Source organism: Pongo abelii, chromosome 16 (assembly GCF_028885655.2).
Source record: "Pongo abelii isolate AG06213 chromosome 16, NHGRI_mPonAbe1-v2.0_pri, whole genome shotgun sequence".
Classification (NCBI taxonomy): domain Eukaryota; kingdom Metazoa; phylum Chordata; class Mammalia; order Primates; family Hominidae; genus Pongo; species Pongo abelii.
Window position 1 is genome coordinate 22,660,467 of NC_072001.2, and position 21,239 is coordinate 22,681,705.

The 21,239-nt window shown below is 42.3% G+C and overlaps 1 long non-coding RNA gene across 3 annotated transcripts in view; it reads left to right on the forward strand.

The window, feature by feature from the left end:
- LOC129050385 (uncharacterized) overlaps nt 1-21,239 on the forward strand; it is a 47,920-nt gene that overhangs the window by 6,031 nt on the left and 20,650 nt on the right. The window contains exons 4-17 of one of the 3 annotated variants that reach the window (XR_008513965.1): nt 2,309-2,418; nt 6,469-6,537; nt 8,915-9,033; nt 10,156-10,310; nt 10,409-10,552; nt 13,560-13,685; nt 14,536-14,674; nt 14,764-14,887; nt 15,622-15,719; nt 16,447-16,605; nt 16,691-16,807; nt 17,221-17,364; nt 17,457-17,666; nt 19,259-19,437. This is a non-coding gene — a long non-coding RNA (uncharacterized LOC129050385). The remainder of the gene's footprint in view (nt 1-2,308; nt 2,419-6,468; nt 6,538-8,914; nt 9,034-10,155; nt 10,311-10,408; nt 10,553-13,559; nt 13,686-14,535; nt 14,675-14,763; nt 14,888-15,621; nt 15,720-16,446; nt 16,606-16,690; nt 16,808-17,220; nt 17,365-17,456; nt 17,667-19,258; nt 19,438-21,239) is intronic. The other 2 variants (XR_010137370.1, XR_008513963.1) reach the window with 2 other exon arrangements.

The following is a 21,239-nucleotide window of genomic DNA, read 5'->3' on the forward strand; positions in this document are numbered from 1 at the left end:
GATGGTCTCGATCTCCTGACCTTGTGATCTGCCCGCCTCGGCCTCCCAAAGTGCTCGGATTATAGGCATGAGCCACAGCGCTGGGCCTGTTTTATCCGTTTGTAAGTGTACAGTTCAGTGGCATGAAGCACAGTTACATTGTTGTGCAACCATCTCCACCATCCATCTCAATAATTTTTTTCATCTTTCCAAACTAAAAGTCAATACCCATTAACCAATAACTCCCTTTTCTGCTCAACCCCTGGCAATTGCCATTCTATGTTCTGTCTTAAGAATTTTCTTATTCTGGATACCGCATATACTTGAAATCATATGATATTTGTTCTTTGTGTCTAAGTAATTTCCCTTAGCATACATAATGTCTTCAAGGTTCATCCACTTTTTGTAGCCTTTGTCAGAATTTCATTCCTTTTAAAGTGCATTATTCTTTTTGACACTTAAATTACAACAATTTTGGCCTGTGGACTCTTATTTTTTGTTCTTAGGTAAGTTCCCGCTGTGAAGAGGAAAGCCTTCTAGCCCGAGGTCGATCTAGTGCTCAGAACAAGCAGGTGGACGAGAATTCTTTGATTTCAACCAAGGAAGAGCTTCCAGTTCTTGAAAGGGAGGCTCTGTAGACCAGGCGCAGTGGCTCACGCCTGTAATCCCAGCACTTTGGGAGGCCGAGGCGGGTGGATCACGAGGTCAGGAGATGGAGACCATCCTGGCTAACATGGTGAAACCCTGTCTCTACTATAAATACAAAAAATTAGCCAGGCATGGTGGTGGGAGCCTGTAGTCCCTGCTACTAGGGAGGCTGAGGCAGGAGAATGGCGTGAACCCGGAAGACTGAGCGTGCAGTGAGCGGGGATCCCATGACTGCACTCCAGCCTGAGTGACACAGCAAGACTCTGTCTCAAAAAAAAAAAAAAAAAAAAGGAGGTTCCATTTTTGGAGGGCCCCTTTGCTCAGTCAGAACTTGGAGGTGGACATGCTGAGTTGCCACAGCTGACCTTGTCTGTACCTGTGGCTCCGGGAGTCTCTCCATGGCCTGCCCTTGAGTCTGAGGAATTGCTAGTTAAAACACCAGGTAAGGTGTGGTTGGGGTCTCAGTATTTGAGCAGATATGATTAGAGGAAGCAGGAGATTTTAGTATGTTTTGATGTAAAGCCAACATTGTATCTATATACAATAAACTACCCCCTTTTTTCCTGGGAAATAGTTACAATGATGGCTAATTAGATATAGTTACTATGAATTGTAGCACGCTATCAAGGAGACGTATTTTTGATAACTATGCTCCTTGCTCCAGTGTTGCTCTTCATGATTGTTGATCAGCCACTGTGTAAATTACAACCAGGATAACAGGGCTTCAAGAGGGGCACCGCACATTAGTGGAATAAGCACTGTGCTTCAAGTGCTGGCTCCACCAGTCCTTGTGTTACTTGGGAAGTTGTTTAGTCTCTGAACTTGTTTCCTCATCTATGAAATGGAGATCATAATGTATTAATGTATGATGTTATATACCTGACAACATAGTAATTACCAGTTCATTAGAAGTTAATTACCAGTTACTTCTCACTTGATCATTCTTTATATATCACCTGGGGAGAGTTGGATCTAAACACATTGTCTCTAATTCACCTTGTAACTATTGAATATTATAGTCAGTCAAGGAATGGGAAGAATCCTCTTTTCTGTACCCCTTTAAATTTTGGATGTAACTTTTTTACATCATCAACAGGAGCTTTTGATGTTATTCCTTAAAGAAATGATTCCAATTGTGCTTAAACTAGTTGGGTATAATTAAAAAGATTTTTGAAAGAATAGTAAAGATAGTTGTTGTTTCAGTACCTATTATGTGCCAAACTCGATTTATTAAGTCAGCTCTTTTATATAATTCTTGAGTGATCCTATGAATTATCTTTTACCTATTGAATTTTATTTTCTTACGGGGAGAGCAGAAACTGTAATCGTGGTCCATTTATGACCATTATCCAAGCTCTATTTCACTCCTCCTTATTTTGTCCTCACCAACAATCAGTTGTCATAAAGATAGTTCTGTCCTTTTGATTTCTCCCTTAGTTATTTTGTGATTTAAAGTCAACACACACACATCCCTCCCATTAGTTTGTGTTTGCATTGAGAACTGTTTACTTGTTTTGTTTACTAATATTTTATAATCAAATTACCATCCTGCCTCTTCCCATAAGATGATGGAGAAAACATCAAAAACATTGAGATTCACTTTGTGTGGTATACAGATTTTTAAAAAATTAACTTGTGCCCAGTTTCTAAATCATTTAATATAAAGATACATGCATTTCAGGACTTTATGAAAGTAAACATCAAAGAAAACCAACTAAGAAACTTCTTGAATCCAATGATTTAGACCCTGGATTCATGCCCAAGAAGGAGGACCTTGGCCTTTCTAAAAAGGTATGTTATTTTTGTAAGTTCTAAAAGAAATAAACTCAGGAAATGAGGAATTTTAAAAATGACATTTTGAGTAGTAGTTATAACATTGATGTACATACATATAGAAATTAGTGTGTGTGTCAGCAGGCATACATGATCTGAGATTTCCTACAGGAAAGGCTGTTTTGCAGTTGTGTAACCATGTATGTGTATAAACTGGTTTCAGGTGTCCTTTCCAAGTGAAAAAAATTTTAAAATGCTTTTAAGATTAAGTTTGTGTTTGTTATAATTTCTTTTCTGGGTTCAAATCCTCTTAACTGTTTTCTACTAAACTACTATCTCAAACATCACTAGTCTGCTCTATCCTATTGCCATGTCATTGTAGCCCTTTTGTTTTTTTTTTTTTTTTGAGACAGGGTCTGATTCTGTCACGCAGGCTGGAGTGCAGTGGCATAATTTGGGCTCACTGTAATCTCTGCCTCCCAGGCTCCCCAGATAATTTTTTGTGTTTTTTTGGTAGAGATGGGGTATCAATTTTTTTGTGTGATTCATACTTTTTGTGTTTTATTCAAGAAATCTAGTGTGATGGCTTAAGCCTATAATCCGGGGACTTAGGGAACCTGAGGCGGTAGGATTGCTTAAGCTCAGGAGTTTGAGACCAGCCTGGGCAATAAAGGAGACCTTGTCTCTACAAAACAAAACACAATGCCAAAAACACCAGAAAACGGCTGTGGTGTTGCGTGTCTGGTCCCAGCTACTCAGAAGGCTGAAGTGGTAGGATGTCTTGAGCCCTGGAGGTCAAGGCTGCAGTGAGCTATGATTGCACTATTGCACTTCACCCTGGGTGACAGAGCAAGACCCTGTCTCAGTCAGTCAATCAATCAGTGAAATCTCTGTGTACCCCATGGACACAAATGTGTTCTTCCTGTGTTTTCTTTTAGGAGCTTTTTGGTTCTGGTTTCACATACAGATCTTTGTTCCATCTTGAATTTTTGAGACGGAGTTTTGTTCTCCCCCATATTGATGTCCAGTTGTTTTACCACCATTTACCAAAAAATCCCTGATATTGGCTGGGCGCGGTGGCTCACACCTGTAATCCCAGCAGTTTGGGAGGCCAAGGTGGGCAGATCACTTGAGGTCAGGAGTTGGAGACCAGCCTGGCCAACATGGTGAAATCCCATCTCTACTAATAATACAAAAAAAAAAAAAAATAGCTGGGTGTCGTGGTGTCTGCCTGTAATCCCAGCTACTTGGGAGGCTGAGACAGGAGAATTGCTGGAACCTGGGAGGCAGAGGTTGTAGTGAGCCGAGGTCACGCCGCTGCACTCCAGCCTAGGCGACAGAGCGAGACGCTCCTCTCAAAAAAAAAAAAAAATTCCCTGATATTTATCCTCACCATCTCTCAGACTCCTAATCTCTTTTAAGTATTAATTATGCTTAATAACTCTTTGTCACTGTTGAATTTTTACTTTGGGGGAGAGGGGATTGCCATTAAATTTGGGATCAGAGCAAGAGAAAATCAGAATTATTGGTTATGGCTAGCACCAAACTCTGGAGAAAAGTGCCTTCTTGTCTGTTTGGGAGTCTGTCTTGCCATCTGACCTGGTCTACTTCATTGTTGAAGTCCTGGTTACCCTGAGGTATATTTTGTCATAAGGCTAAAGCCATGATTCAGTTCCATTTTAGTTTACCAGGCACACCACCACCCTGTCTGCAGGTGGATTAATCAGTAACAGAATGAGAGATGATCTGTTCTGGTAGTGCTTTAAGGGTACTCCGGCTGAATGTATATCCACACTAGACTATATGTACACAGTAAGTCACTGGAATCTTAGTCACATCCTCTAAGAAGTTCTTTGGTCTTTTTCATTCTAAACAGAACAGTTTGATTTTTATTCATATGATATGATTCTTGTGTGTGTGCATGGGTGGGTGAGTGTGTGTGTGTGTGTGCTCTTTTATTTTAATTTATAAAATTGATCAGAATAGAAATGAGAATATTTCCTGCATTATTCTCTGACTGTAGTTTGGGGAGCATCGTAATTATTTTATTCCACAGCTTTTGGGTAACTGTTAAACAATGAACTAATTTGTTATCTAAATGAAATGATTGGTATTTAAAAAAAATTGCGGAAATGTATTTTGTGGATTTGTCTAGGAGTCTCGTTTTGTTGAATTGGATACCTAACATTTGCCCATTCATTTTACTTCACATGGTTAGACTTCTGATATATACTGAACACGAGGAGAATTGCAGTCTTATGATTTATTAATATGATAAAATGAGCATTGAGAAATTCACAGCTGTATTTTATTTTGTTTTAGTCCCAAGCATTAGAAACTCTACAGCAAGAATGACCTTTATTTTTTATTTATTGATTTATTTGAAATGGAGTTTTGCTCTTGTTGCCCAGGCTGGATGCAATGGCGTGATCTTGGCTCACCACAACCTCCGCCTCCCAGGTTCAAGCGATTCTCCTACCCCAGCCTCCCGAGTAGCTGGGATTACAGGGATGTGCCACCATGCCCGGCTAATTTTTTGTATTTTTAGTAGAGACGGGGTTTCTCCATGGTAGTCAGGCTGGTCTCGAACTCCCGACCTCAGGTGATCCACCCGCCTCACCCTCCCAACATGCTGGGATTACAGTCGTGAGCCACCATGCCCGGACAGAAGGGCCTTTATTGTATTGACTTTTTGTGACCACTAAATGTTGTTTTACAGTTATGATGAGGAATATTATCATTCTTGTAGGAAAAGACATTTGCTTGGGGTGAACTAATTCGTACAACTATTAGTAGTGGGTGAATCAAATGTTTGGCCCTTGATTAGACTCCTGATGTTGAGTATTTGTTTTTAGTTTTAATGTTGCTTTAATTTGGATTAATCTGAAGTCATTTTAAGTTGGAATGCCATTCAGTATTTCAGAACTGTTTAATGTACGGTTCACCAAGTAAACAGGTCTGTGTCAAATCTAATAGCTGTGAACACAATTGTAGGAAGATGGATTATTTTTCTTTTTTTTTTTTTTTTTTTTTTTTTTTTGAGACTTGCTCTGTCTCCAGGCTGGAGCTCAGTGGTGCGATCTTGGCTCAATGCAACCTCCACCTCCTGGGCTCAAACAATTCTGCCTCAGCCTCCCAAGTAGCTGGGATTACAGGCATGTGCCCCCGCACCTAGCTAATTTTTGTATTTTTAGTAGAAACGGGGTTTCACCATGTTGGCCATGGTTGGCCAAGCTGGATTCAAACTCCTGACCTCAGATGATCTGTCCCCCTTGGCCTCCCAAAGTGCTGAGATTACAGGCATGAGCCACCGTGCCTGGCCAGGAAGATGGATTTTAAGTACAGGGTGCAGTGCGATAACATTGAACCTGTGGGTCTCTGGGTACATACCCCTTCTCTTTCTCCACTTCAGTCACAGAAAGCATAGTGTATTCACAGAAAGCATTGTGTACCTAGTCTATATAGTCTATATGTTGGAAATCTCTGGCCAGTCTTTATTGTGGTATTCACAGGTCTGTTGGAGTTTTTTTTGTTGTTGCTTTTTTTTAATTTTTGTTTTTGTTTCTGTTTTTTTGAGATGGAGTCTCTCTCCTTGCCCAGGCTGGAGTGCAATGGTGCGATCTCGGCTCACTACAACCTCCTCCCTCCGGGTTCAAGCAATTCTCCTGCCTCAGTCTCCCAAGTAGCTGGGATTACAGGCATGTGCCATCATGCCCGGTTAATTTTGCATTTTTAGTAGTGACGGGGTTTCTCCATGTTGGTCAGGCTGGTCTTGAACTCCCAACCTCAGGTGATCCACCTGCCTCAGCCTCCCAAAGTGCTAGGATTACAGATGTGAGCCACTGTGCCCGGTCTGTTGGAGCATATTTAAATCTGATTCCTTTTCCCCCTGAAGTTTCTGTTTAACCCTTTACTGTGGTCATGTTGATTTTTTTTTAATTGCTAAAACAAGTCAAAAGTGTATATCCATAGCAGCTGACAATTTAGACTTTGGCATATAAGGTAAAGGGTTTATTTTTTTCATTCATCTGTAAATGGTGTTGTTTTCACTTATTTGTAATGCTTAAGAAGCTGGTCACCTGGAGAATGGAATAACTGAATCTTGTGCCGCATCTTTTTCAAAAGATTTTGGTGGAGGTGAGTATTTTTGAGATTTAAAGAATGTAATACAGTAGTAAGTTTGAAGCACTTTGTCCATTAACCACAAAAACTATTTCATGTGTAAGCCAGACCAGTGAGGTACAAGTTTTCAAACTGGTTTGCCCAAAATCTGCTTCCTGAAACAGATAAAATATTCATAAATTGAACATCTACTCTACCAGAACTTTTAGTAGGAATGCTACCTGTAATCTCTCTAAAGCATTACAGAGAGTTGGGTTATTATCTATAGTATTCCTGTTTTATAGAAGAAAAGTGAAGATGAACAAGGTAGCAAGGTCAGGGAACTAAATCCACACCTGACCAATTTCATGGTCATACTCCTGTCTTCTTATCCACCCCAGGTTTCCTCCTTGCCACTTCTGTCTTCCACTCTTCATTTGTCTGCCAATGCCATTTATTGATTAGTGTCATTTTTGAAATATCATTCCAAATTTGAGCACACTGCAGCAGACATGATCTGCCAGCAAAGAGTGTCATGGAGGCAAGATTATATTTCATGTGATCTACGATTATTAAACTTTCTAACAAGTAAATCTAGCAATATGTTAGCTTATTTAGCCACGTGGCAATTGTAATCCCATAGGTTGGTCAATTTGCTTGTAAGATTTAAAAATAGGCTGCTTTCAAAATAATATCAGGCCGATCATGGTGGCCCACAACTGCAATGCCAGCGCTTTGGGAGGCTGAGATAAGAGGATCACTTGAGGCCAGGTGTTCCACCCAGACCAGGCTTGGCACTTAGTGAGACCCTGTCTCTATCTACAATTTAAAAAACATCAGCTAGGCATGGTGGTGTATGTCTGTAGTCACAGATGCTTGTTAAGCTGATGTGGGAGGATCCCTTGTGTCCTAGAGGTTAAGGCTACAGTGAGCTGTTGCTCACAGCAGGCACTGTAGCCTGGGCAACAGTGAGAGACCATGTCTCTTAAAATAATAGTAGTAATAATAATATCAGCTCTTTTCCTATACTTTTATATTTCATTTTTAAAATAAAACCTAAAACATGAACTTTATCCATTATAAATTTTGTGTAAGTGTTCCAGCTTATGAGAATTTCAAACCTTTCTGTTATGCTCATATTAAGTTGTCTTATAGTGTTAGGCTGCGAGCAGTTTTGATGGCAGAGCTTCTCCAGGTCAAATCAGGCAGTCAAAAAAAGAGCTCACTGAGGCAGTCTTCAAAACTCCAGCTTTCATATTGTTAACTAGCAGAAATATCCTGGAATGTTTTATGAAATACCTCTTATATTCCTCTTTGTGTTTCTATAACACAGTTGAAATGTGTTTAATGGAAAGTGCAGGAGGGACTAGAAGAATTTCTTTTTTTTTTTTTTTTGGTTTGAGACAGAGTCTGGCTCTGTCGACCAGGCTGCAGTACAGTGGCGCAATCTCAGCTCACTGTAGCCTCCGCCTTCTGGGTTCAAGCGATTCTCCTGCCTCAGCCCCCTCAGTAGCTGGGACTACCGGTGTACTCCACCATGCCCGGCTAACTTGTTTTGTATTTTTAGTAGAGACAGGGTTTCACCATGTTGGCCAGATAGTCTCAATCTCCTGACCTCATGATCTGCCTGCCACAGCCCCACAAAGTGATGGGATTACAGGCGTGAGCCACTGTGCCCGGCCTCAACTCTCCATCTTAATCCTTTTTTTCTTTTTTTTCTTCTTGAGATGGAGTTTCGCTCTTGTTACCCAGGCTGAGTGTGGTGGCGTGATCTTGGCTCACTGCAACCTCTACCTCCTGGTTTCAAGTGATTCTCCTGCCTCAGCCTCCTGAGTAGCTGGGATTACAGGCATGCACCACCATGCCTGGCTAATTTTGTATTTTTAGTAGAGATGGGGTTTCACTATGTTGGTCAGGCTGGTCTTGAATTCCTGGCCTCATGTGATCTGCTGGCCTCAGCCTCCCAAAGTGCTGGGATTACAGGCTTGAGCCACGGTGCCCAGCCCTTAATCCTTAAATCATATAGTGATTGATATTATTGTCTCCAATCTTGAAGCCTAGGGAGTGCTATCTTTTCATGACTAGTAAAATGCATTTCCCCTTCATCTATAGGATTTAATTCCTTTGAGGAACTACAAGATTTGTCATTTCAATCACATAAATTAAAATTTCTGTAATAACCTATACACTTACTATTTAATCTGTATGAGGGAGAAGTTACATATATGTAGCCATTTCCCCACTAGTTATGTCATGATGAGTTAGTCTCAATTCTTATTTCCCCCATTTTCCTAATCCATAAAGCTGGAGAATTAAATGAGTTTTAAGGTTGGTTTTTATTCTAATAATAGGATAAGAGATTTTGGACATGTGTGTTATTAGCCAGCAGATAGCACCTATTTTCCTGTCATAGGCACTATCAAGATATTTGACAAACCAAGGACGCGAAAACGACAGAGGCATGCTGCAGCCAAGATGCAATGCAAAAAAGTGAAAAATGATGACTCATCAAAAGAGATTCCATGCTCAGAGGTATTACTCAGTTCCTGGTCTCTTCACCTTCTAAAGAGAAGCTACTTTTCACACCAGAGGCCACATCCCTGTTTCCCTTGAGTTTTCTTAAGAACACTATTCTACCGAAGTGGCTCATGGCCACAAGGCATCCTGGAGGAAAAGTAGAGCCTTATCCTAATAATAAGGCAAGGCACGTATTGCAACTGTCAATATGGTCTTTTTAAAAGATCATCACATCCTGTGCTGTAGGTGTCCAATCAAGTATATGTGTTTCATCGTTAAGTAAACTTGTAAAACCAGAGAGCACAATATCAACTCAACATGTGACCTGAAGGAACTTAGATACTGCCCTATAAAAGTTGAGACTGGCCAGGCACTGTGGCTCACGCCTGTAATCCCAACACTTTGGGAGGTCGAGGCGGGCAAATAACTTGAGGTTGAGAGTTTAAGACCAGCCTTGCCAACGTGGTGAAACCTCATCTCTACTAGCAATACAAAAATTAGCTGACTGGTGGTGTGCACCTGTAATTCCAGCTAATCAGGCAGAGGCACAAGAATCGCTTGAACCCATGAGGCAGAGGTTGCAGTGAGCCGAAATCATGCCACTGCACTCCAGCCTGGGTGACAGAGTGAGACTCTGTTTCAAAAGAAAAAAGTTGAGACTGCTGGCTGGGTGTTGTGGCTCATGCCACTCAGCTCTTTGGGAGGCTGAGGTGGGATGATCATTTGAGAACAGGGTTTCAAGACCAACCTGGGAAATACAATGAGACCTTGTCTCTATTTAAATAAAAAAAAAGTTGAGACTGCTGTGATCAGCGGGAAGATTTACTTGCTTATTTTTTGAGACCATCAGCTACTTAATCTTAGGACAATTTTTATGAATATCGACCTTCAGGAAACAAAAGATTTAAAACCATTTCCTTGTAAAGCATCAGTGCAATCATGGATATGATCTTTGGGTTTCCAACTCAGGTTAAAAGAGAGTTAGAAGTCAGGTCAGCATCACACATTATGATGCAGAATGTTTCTTTCCAGGACGATTTGAATAGAATGCCCAAGAGGGGCATTATTTAGGAAACACTGACCTTGGAAGGACAAATAAGTAATCAAATAAACTTAAGAATGTTTTCCCTCCCTTAGTGAAACCTTAAAATGGAACAGCTCAGAAAGTTCCAGTGGAACAAACAGCCTCAGAGCAGTTAGTGGCAGGGCATGAGGCGCCCACTACCCGCCCAATCACAGCAGGGTTACAACTAACGTTGCATGCAGTCCCCCGAGTGATTGGCTGAACATCTGTAAGTGCTTAATGGCTAGACAAATAGCCCAGAGGGAGGGGGTCAAATGGAAGAGACATCAATAATACAGATGTGGGACATTGTTTTTTCTTTGCAAGGGAGAACTAATGCCTCACAGGACGGACACAAGCCCCAAGGAGACTGTTGAGGAAGGTGTAGAACACGATCCTGGGATGGCTGCCTCTAACACAATGCAGGGTGAACGTGGTGGAGGAGCTGCACTCAAGGAGAATGTTTGACAGGTAGAGAAATATTTGCCCACTTGTGTTTTCATTGCATGTTCATCTTTAAAGGGAAACCCACTCCATCTCTTTATGATAGTTTCTTGGTAGAATAACAGTGCTTTTGGATGATTCCAGTAGAGTCACTTTCTTTAAGGATTTGACCCTTTTTTCTTCCCACAAAGAAAGATACTTGGAGAAATAGTTTAGTGTTGGTGAACCACCTGCCCTTAAGGCCCGTGAAGGAATATATGCCGTGAAGCAAGTCTGAGATGGAATATGTGAATCTCTGGTTGCTTATTCAAATATAATTCTCCAGTACTTCTCATGGTGTCAGAATCTTTGGGTTTGTAAGGAACTTTTCAAGGGTAATTTTAGTTTTGAGATATTTTTCCTTTAACGTGGTGACTTTAGAAAGCCTATCATCTATATTTTATTTATTTAATAAATATTTATCCAGTATTTCCTATGTATGAAGTATTGTTCCAAGCACTTTATAAATATTACATTATTTAGTCATTGTAATAATCTCATAAGTAGAGTTCTGTGATTATCCCCATTTTGCAGACGAGGAAACTAAATTACAGACAGGATAAATAGCTTGCTTATATTCACGAGAGAAGCCTGGCCGTCTGGATATGGAGTCTCCCTCTCCTTTTTTTTAACCTTTAAGCTCCGTTGGACTTGGTTGGTTTAGAGTCTTAACCATTGTGCTGGATTGCCTCTCTGTGAGATAGGGGATTCCACTTTATTGTTAAAGAGCCTTTAAGTCTTTGTGAGTAGAGTCAATGACCATTTGAATTTTTTTTAATGGTCTTGATGTACCTATGTAATTCTTAAAATTTGGTATATAAAAACTTGAAGATAGGCAATGCGCAGTGGCTCATACCTACAATCACAGTGCTTTTGGAAGCTGAGGCAGCAGGATTGCTTGAGGCCAGGAGTTCTAAACCAGCCTGGGCAACACAGTGAGACCCCTGTCTCTATTTTTTAAAAAGTTTGTCTTTTTTTTAAAATTAGCCAGCTGCATTGGCTCATACCTGTAGCCCAAGAGGTCAAGATTACAGACTTTTAAATAAACAAAAAACTTGAGGATATTAGTTCTTTTTTAAGTTGAAACCATAGGCCGAGCACAGCACTAATCTCAGCACTTTGGGAGGCTGAGGTGGGTGGATCATTCGAGCCCAGGAATTTGAGACCAGCCTGGGCAACATGCTAAAACCCTGTCTCTGCCAAAAATATAAAAATTAGCCAGGCATGACAGTGCATGCCTGTAGTTCCCCTACTGGGAGACTGAGGTCATTGGATCACCTGAAGCTGGGGAGGTAGAGGCTTTAGTGAGCCATGGTCATGCCACTGCACTCCCACCTGGGTGACCGAGTGAGACCCTATCTCACAAATAATAAATAGTAATAGATAAATAAGTTGAGATCTCTAAAAAAGTAAACTCAGACCAGAAAATGTTATCGTGGCCAATATAATTTCAATTGAATTTCTTTGCCTGTTATCTTCACTATTACATCCTTGGACCAGATCCCAAACAACAGTGTTAATCATCAAAAACAGTTATGCCCATTATTTACTTAGTGAGACAGGTCAGAGTGTAAATACATTTTGCAAAGATCATTTAATAAAAAGATTAAAGGTAAGGTGACCCTGTGGTCCTGGCTTGTCTGGATCGGTCTTTGTGTAGGTCCCTTGTTCTGTCATAATTTATTAATAGCACTTCCTTTCACTCAAGTGTCCCAGTTTAAAAGATAAATTACATGGTTATCCCAGTTGAAGAATTAGTCTATAACATTTAGTTAATGCAAAAATGTTGTTTCTAATTCACATTGTAATGAACATTTTCCTATTTAAGTGCTGAAGGTCAGTTTTTTTTCACTATATATAAAAACTTATGTTATTGGCACTCTGAATATGCGAAGTACAATGTATAATGCTATTTTTCAATTTTTACATGTGAATAGTAGATAATGGGGAGTCAGACATTTGAGGATAGCTCAGACTATAGGTTGATAAAGTCCCTGGGGTCCCCTATCAATTCTAGCCTACCTCTCTAACCTTTCTCCCTAAAGCTGTCCTAGTTAGTTTTTTATTTAAGCTTTAATTCTTAAGTGATCAAGACCTATTCTGTTTCTATGAGTTCTTGAAGCTAAAACTTATTTAGTCACCTTTCCCCTTGTTTGCCTTTCATAGTAGTACAAGGCTGGGTGCAGTGGCTCACACCTGTAATTCCAGCACTTTTGGAGGCTGAGGTGGGTAGATCATGAGGTCAGGAGTTCGAGACCAGCCTGGCCAACATGGTGAAACCCCTCTCTACTAGAAATACAAAAATTAGCCAGGCGTGGTGGCACGTGCCTGTAATCCCAGCTACTCGGGAGGCTGAGGCAGGAGAATCACTTGAACCTGGTCAGCAGAGGTTGCAGTGAGCCGAGATTGCACCATTGCAGTCCAGCCTGGGCGATAGAGCAAGACTCTCTCAGAAAAAAAAAAAAAAACATACATAAATCTTACAGTTTTTTATAATGACAGATGCCTGTTGTTATTTCCTAAGCCCCTGTCTTAAGTGAGGCCCTATCTTAGCTGAGATTATTTCAGAAAAGTGATCTCTCTCTGGGATGGTTCTAGATGTGTCCCAAAAGGGCTGTTCAGACCTTGGTGGGAGCTCTTTTGGAACTTTACGGCCCAAGTCTAGCTAGCCAGTGTCTGTTGCTTGAACCATTCAGTAGCTTTCTGGTTTATCTCTATGCTCTTTTCTGACCTTTCTACTCTTGAACTTGTTTTCCATGTAGCAGTCAGAACAATCTTTTTAAAAATGAATACCTGATTTTAGCTTTCCTTTGGCAAAGCTCTCCAGTGGTACACCTTTGTAACTAGAATAAAATCTACAACTACAGGCCCTTGCCTCTTTCTCACCTCATTTTCTGCCACTTTTAACCTTTGTTTATTTTAACCCACTGACACTGGTTTTACTCTTCATTCTCAAACATAGAAAAACAGATAGATGTTTTCTTTCTCTTAACAGAATTGTGAAAAATCAGGTGAGCTGCTGTTATGTGAGGCTCAGTGCTGCGGGGCTTTCCACCTGGAGTGCCTTGGATTGACTGAGATGCCAAGAGGAAAATTTATCTGCAATGAATGTCACACACAGGTAAAGTAGATATCAAATGGTCTTCCTCCAAAGAAAGTTTGAATTTTAAGTTTTCCTTTTTTTTTCTTTTTTTTTTATTATACTTTAAGTTTTAGGGTACATGTACACAACGTGTAGGTTTGTTACATATGTATACATGTGCCATGTTGGTGTGCTGCACCCATTAACTCTTCATTTAACATTAGGTATATCTCCTAATGCTATCCCTCTCCCCTCCCCTCTGAATTTTATTGGAGACACTTTCCTGTGGCAACACTGGGCTAGTTGTTACACATATAGAAATGGTGCTGTGGGGTCACTGCTTTCAGAAAAGTTACCAAGTGAATAATAAGTGGGTGGCATAATACAGTGCAAAAAGTGTTGTGTTGGTGATACATTTAGAGTGTAATGTAAGCAAAGATGAGCTAATGCCATAGAGGAAGAGATCTGTGTTTAGCTTTAAGAGAGAAAGAGAAAATGGTGTCGGGAGGGGAAGGGCAGAAGGTCCAGTAAAGAAAGTGTGTAAAACATTTGGGGAATATAGAATACAGGCCAATGTGTTTAGAGTTTAGGATATTTTAGTTAAGAGGCATAGGCAGTAACTAAGAGGGCTTCTTGGTTACTGGTAATGTTTTATATTTCTTAATCTGCATAGTGATTACATGAGCATGTTTACTTCATCAACTATACTCTTAGGATGTGTGTGCTTCATGGTGTGTACATCATACATCAATAAAAATATGTACCAAAAAAGTAAAAAGATAATAGATTGGGTTAGAAAATAGGAATAGTCAGCTGAGACCTGCTGGTAAAGCCCTTCATAAAGCTGTGCTAAGTAAAATGTTCCTTTTTTTTTTTTTTTTTTTTTAAGAGATGAGGTCTTGTTGTCCAGGTTGGAGTGCAGTGGCGTGATCAGAGCTCATTGTAGTCTTGAGCTCCTGGGCCCAAGCAGTCCTCCTAACTCAGCTTCCCAAGTAGCTGGGACTACAGCCACTTGCCACCATGCCTGGGTAATTTTTTTTACTTTTATTGAGAAGGGGGTCTTACTATGTTGCCCAGGCTGGAAAGTGTTCTCTCTCTCTCTTTTTTTTTTTTTTAGCATGATATGTAGACATTACAGCATGTAAACTGAAGAAATCAGGGCTGAGGTATGGATCTTATGCCTGTAAGTCATTGAAGCCGCACCTATGGATCATACTTCCCAAAGAAAAAGTGTCATTAGGGTAAGATAATGGTCAGTGACACTACCTGGGCATATAGGCTCTTATAATGAGTTACTGGAAGGAGAGGAGGAGCTAGTGAATATCTCTGAAGCCACAGGAGTCAGGTGTTATCTGTAGGGGCAGATGCAGCAAAGACACTAAGGAAGTTCCGGAGTGAAGAGAGGCTTTTGTATGTGGCAGTGAGAAAATGCTTCAGTTTTTGCCAGAGGATGTCTCATTACACTAGATTGAAGGGTGAGTGAATAGCCGTATACATAACTTCTTGAAGAAACTTGACTTCAACAGAAAGGAAGACAGTACCTAAAGGGAGGATATTACATGGTCAAGAGAAAAATCATTTTGAGTGTGTAAAACAGCTCTATTAAGGTAGAATTGAAGTGCAAAAAATTGCACATATTTCAGGTGCATGATTTGATAAATTTTGGTATGTATATATGCATGCACCTGTGAAATCATCACTCAGCATTATTATTTTGAGATTCAGTAAGGTTGTTGTATGGATCGATAGTTCATTTCTCTTTATCGCTGAGTAGTAGTTTGTTGTATGGATTTAATTGGTTGTTGATCCATTCATCTGTTGATAGACATTTGGGTTGTTTCCCATTTTGGTTATTATAAATAAAGATGCTAAGAACATTCAAGTTTTTGGACACTTTGTACCCTCCCTGCCCCTCCCCTCCCCCTCCCATTTTTCTTTTTTTTTCCTTGAGACAGGGTCTCTCTCTGTTGCCTAGGCTGGAGTACGGTGGTACAACTCTGACTCACTGCTGCCTCAACCTCGCAGGCTCAAGCGATCCTTCTGGCTCAGCCTCCTTAGTAGCTGGGACTACAGGTGCCTGCCACATGCCTGGCTAATTTTTAAATTTCTTTGTAGAGACAGGGTTTTATTACTTTATTACCAGGCTGGTTTTGAACTCCTGGGATGAAGCAGTCTTCCTTGTTCAGCCCCTGAAAGTGTTGGGATTATAGGTACAACACACAACTTCTGGCCACATTTTCTTTTTCCTTTTTTCTTTTTTTTTTTTTGAGATGGAGTCTCGCACTGTTGCCCAGGCTGGAGTGCAATGGCGCAATCTTGGCTCACTGCAACCTCCGCCTCCTGGGTTCAAGTGATTCTCCTGCCTCAGCCTCCCAAGTAGCTGGGATTACAGGCGCCCACCACCATGCCCAGCTAATTTTTTATTTTTAGTAGAGACAGGGTTTCACCATGTTAGCCAGGCTGGTCTCGAAGTCCTGACCTCAGGTGATCTGCCCTCCTTGGCCTCCCAAAGTGCTGGGATTACAGGTAGGAGCCACCGTGGCCGGCCTGTCATACGAGTCTTTAACAAACACTGTTTTTATATTTCTACTGGATACCATGCTTGGCATCGGGTTCCAACTGAATAAAAAGTCATGGAGGTGTTAGGTGTTGGAATTCTCTCTTCCTTATTTTATAAAGTACCTGGAAGGTGAAACTGGCCTGATGCTGTGATGGTCTAAATTTGGATATTGAATTTCCTTTGCTAATAAGAAAAAACACCAAGAAGAAGGGCATTCCTGTTTGTTCCCGTCCTCCCCAGGGTCTCTGGAGGAGCCTAAGGTGATCTCCGCCTTCTCTGGAAAGCAGGCCGGGAAGCACGTGGTGCACATCGCTTGCGGGAGCACTTACAGCGCGGCCATCACTGCCGAGGGGGAGCTGTACACCTGGGGCCACGGGAACTGCGGCCAGCTGGACCACGGTATGTCTGCTCTGCATGAGTGGGAGCGTGCAGCAGGAGGTGGCCTCTTACAGGACTTAGTAACCTCTGTCCTATCTGTTTGAAGGCTCCAGTGAAGATGAGGCCACTCCGATGCTGGTAGCTGGGCTTAAATAAGGACTGAAGGTCACCGATGTGGCGTGTGGGAGTGGGGACGCTCAAACCCTGGCTGTCACTGAGAATGGTACGTAGAGCTCTCGCCACCCTGGATAGGCCCTCAAGGACACACATGGCAGCTTCCCTGGAGGAAGAGATGAGGAGTACAGTGGGCCTCATGAGGCCGCCCACCCTGTCATCCAGTGGGTGTAGGGCTCAGTGGCATTGGGGAAGAGGCCCTGGTGGTTACTGGACTTGTTTGCCTGGGGGCTGTCAGCTGGTTAGCAGCTACCGCCATTCCTGTGTGGGCATTTTATTTATTAAGAATGAGAGTTGAAATGGAATGATTGATACTCTGAATTGTCTCTGGTTAGTAGTATTACATTTCTTAACATTTGGCCACTCTAGATTCCCTGTGGTAAGTCTTTCTGTATTCTATAGTCTGACGTTATGGTATCTACCTGCTTTTAATTTTGGTTTTCTGTTTGTGTTCCTAACCAGACAGTGGTAACCCTGGCCAGGAGCGCGGACGTGCTGAGCATCGTGCAGTCGGCTGCCCAGGCCGTGCTGCAGAGCGGCTGTCCGTGCTGCTGCCCACCACGGAGGAGCAGGCCCGGGCACTCTCTGCTCTCCTGCCCTGCGCAGGTGGGCTCGGGGAAGGAACAGGAGAGGGCATGGGTCAGGGTGCTGGGAGGGGATGGCGTTTCACTCCAATTGCCACACACTTTCTATTTCAGTTTCAGGCAATGAAGTGAACATAAGTCCAGGTCGTCAATTCATGATTGATCTTCTGGTGGGCAGCTTGATGGCTGCTGGAGGGTTGGAGTCAGCCTTACACGCAGCCATTACTGCGGAGATCCAAGTATGGCCTTGGAGGCACACGTGACCTGGTGGTGCACTGAGATCGGAAATACCACACTCACACATGTGAAGAATAACAGAACACAGTAAAACACTCAACTTTTATCATATCCAAGTATTTTTTAAATTAAAATTATTTTATGTGCTTATTTATTTATTTATTTATTTATTTTTGAGACGGAGTCTCACTCTGTCACCCAGCCTGGAGCGCAGTGGCACGATCTCGGCTCTCCGCAAGGTCCGCCTCCTGGGTTCACGCCATTCTCCTGCCTCAGCCTCCCAAGTAGCTGGGACTACAGGCGCCCATCACCACGCCTGCTTAAGTTTTTGTATTTTTAGTAGAGACGGGGTTTCACCGTGTTAGCCACGATGGTCTCGATCTCTTGACCTTGTGATTGGCCTGCCTCAACCTCCCAAAGTGCTGGGATTACAGGCGTGAGCCACTGCGACTGACCTTATGTGCTAATTTAAAATTTTTTTGAGTTATGATTTAATTGTGATGAAATACTGCAGGTTGTCTGTTTCAGTGAAGTTAACAGGTAACCTGTTCCTCATGTAGACCATTCCCGTCACCCGGAAAGATCCCTGTGCCCTTGGCACTTGCAGCCAGGATACTCCCCTGCCCTGAGATTAGATTCATTTTGCCTGCTCTGAGTGTTGCAGCAATATAACTGTATAGTATGCACACTTTCCTGTTTTGCCTTGGAGAATGATTTTCAGATTCACTCCACACTGTTATGTGTATTGTGACTTCGTTTTTCTTATTGGGAAGTGTTCCATTTTATAGGTGTAGTACTGTTAGTTCATTCCCCTATTGAAGGGCATTTAATTGCTTTTGGTTTTTGTTTTCTTTTTTTTTTTGAGACAGGGACTTGCTCTGTCACCCAGGCTGGATGCAGTGACCTGATGTTGGCTCACTGCAGCCTTGTCCTCCTAGGCTCGAATGATCCTCCCATCTCAGCCTCCTGTGTTGCAGGGACCACAGACATGTTTCCATGCCCAGCTAGTTTTTTGATTTTTTTGTAGACACAAGGTTTCGCTGTATTGCAGAGGCTGGTCTCGAACTCCTGGGCTCAAGTGATCCCCCCACCTTGGCCTCCCAAAGTGTTGGGATTACAAGCGTGAGCCACCACGCCCAGGCTTTCTGGTTTTTGGCCGTGTAGAGCTGCCACGATTGTGCTGTGTACAAGTACTTTAGTGGACATATGTTCTCCCTTTGGGTAAACACTTGGAGTGGAATTTGTTAGGTCCTGGGGTCAGTGTGTGTTCATAGTTTCCCCAAGTGGCTTTGCCATTTACATTTGAACCAGTGTGTGTGAGAATTCCAGCTTCTTCTTGTCCTTACAAAGCAGCTGGATGCTGCGTATGTGGGGCAGATCACATTGGGTTTTGTGAGAGCCAGTAGCAGGGTTAAGGATTTTAGGGACTTCACAGAAGGAGGTTGGAAAGCATCAGCAGAGGCAGCCTGGACCTTGGATCTGTAAAAAGAAGACACTGTTTGGAACTGCACAACTGAGTTAGGGTTTCCAACAGGGCAGGTGGGGGCCTGTGGGTAGGTGTGTGCGTTAGCCACGGAGGCTGGGATAGCTTGGCATTGGGGTCAGGGCTCAGCCAGCCTGTGTGCCTTCACACCTGCTAATGAGATCACTTGTAAACAATTTCTGTTTATGAATTACAGGATACTGAGGCCAAAAAAGAAGCACAGAAGGAAAAAGAAATTGATGAACAGGAAGCGAATGCCTCAACATTTCACAGAAGCAGGACTCCATTGGATAAAGACCTTATTAATACGGGGATCTGTGAGCCTTCTGGCAAACAGTGTTTGCCTCTGGTTCAGCTCATACAACAGCTTCTTAGGTAAATCGTAGTAGCTGTACTGTATTGTATTTATTTCCTTTTTTTGTTTTTTTGTTTGTTTTTTTGAGACAGTTTCACTCTTGTTGCCCAGGCTGGAGTGCAATGACGTGATCTTGGCTCACTGCAACCTCCACCTCCCAGGTTCAAGTGATTCTCCTGCCTCAGCCTCTCGAGCCGCTGGGATTACAGGTGTGTGCCACCACGCCTGGCTAATTTTGTAGTTTCAGTAGAGGTGGGGTTTCTTCATGTTGGTCAGCTTGGTCTTGAACTGCTGATCTCAGGTCATCTGCCCACCTTGTCCTCCCAAAGTGTTGGGATTACAGGCCTGAGCCACCATGCCCAGCCTATTTATTTACGTAATAATTTTTTCTTTTTTTTTTTTTTTTTTTTGAGACGGAGTCTTGCTGTATTGCCCAGACTGGACTGCAATGTCACGATCTTGGCTCACAGCACCCACCGTCTCCTGGGTTCAAGCAATTCTCCTTCCTCAGCCTCCCAAGTAGCTGGGACTATAGGTGTCCACAACCACACCTGGCTGATTTTTGTATTTTTAGTAGAGATGGGATTTCACCATATTGGGTCAGGATGCTCTCAAACTCCTGACCTGAGGTGATCCACCTGCCTTGGCCTCTGAAAGTATTGGGATTACAGGCGTTAGCCACTGTGCCTGGCCTGTATTGTATTTTAATGGGTGATGATTGGATTTCATATTAAGATAGTGAAATCTAGCACAAGAATCTCAAAAATGTGTTTGGTGATTGAAGGAATATTCTGAAAATTACCTAGTATAGATGTTAGGATAAAGAGCAGACCCTTTTAAATATAGGTGAGAGGAGAAGTTGGAGGGTATGATGATACTCAGAAGTTTTTCACAGGCTGCGTGCAGTGGCTCATGCGTATAATCCCAGCACTTTGGGAGGCCAAGGCAGGTGGATCACGAGATCAGGAGATCGAGAGCATCCTGGATAACACGATGAAATCCCATTTCTACTAAAAATACAAAAGTTAGCTTGGCGTGGTGATGGGCGCCTGTAGTCCCAGCTACTTGGGAGGCTGAGGCAGGAGAATGGCGGGAACCCAGAAGGCGGAGCTTGCTGTGAGCAGAGATTGTGCCACTGCACTCCAGCCTGGGTGACAGAGCCAGACTCCGTCACAAAAAAGAAAAAAAAAAAAAAAAAACCTCAAGAAGAGCAAAAAAGCAGGTGATTTGTGAAAGAGATTTATTAGAAAATGAAACACATTTGTGCCTCTATTTAATAAAAATGTGCTTTTTGTAAACTTGGGCTCTTGGCTTTAGTTTCTACACTTAGAGAAAGCAAAGCACTGGCAGGTTGGATCAGGAAGCCGAGGACAGAGCAGGGAGCCCTGGGCAGTGGCTGCACCTCTCAGCTGGCCTGTTCATGGGGCCATGGTGGGTGTCTGGCATGGGGTGGGTTTGTGGCGTGGTGTGGGCCTGCTGTCCACAGCCAGAAAAATGAACTTGGTGGACACACAGTGAAATTTTGAAACAGGAAGTTTTAGAGCAAGTTTCTCTCATAGATTTTAGCAAATGCTATTTTGAAAAACGTTTTTCTGATATTTGTTTTGTTTTTCTAATCTGATAATGCATATTTTACACATTCTGGTCTTTAACCAATGGAAATAAGAGAACTAAATAAGAGATCTCGGCTCATAGCAAGCTCCGCCTTCCAGGTTCATGCCATTCTCCTGCTTCAGCCTCCTGAGTAGCTGGGACTACAGGTGCCCACCACCACGCCTGGCTAATTTATTGTATTTTTTAGTAGAGACGGGATTTCACCATG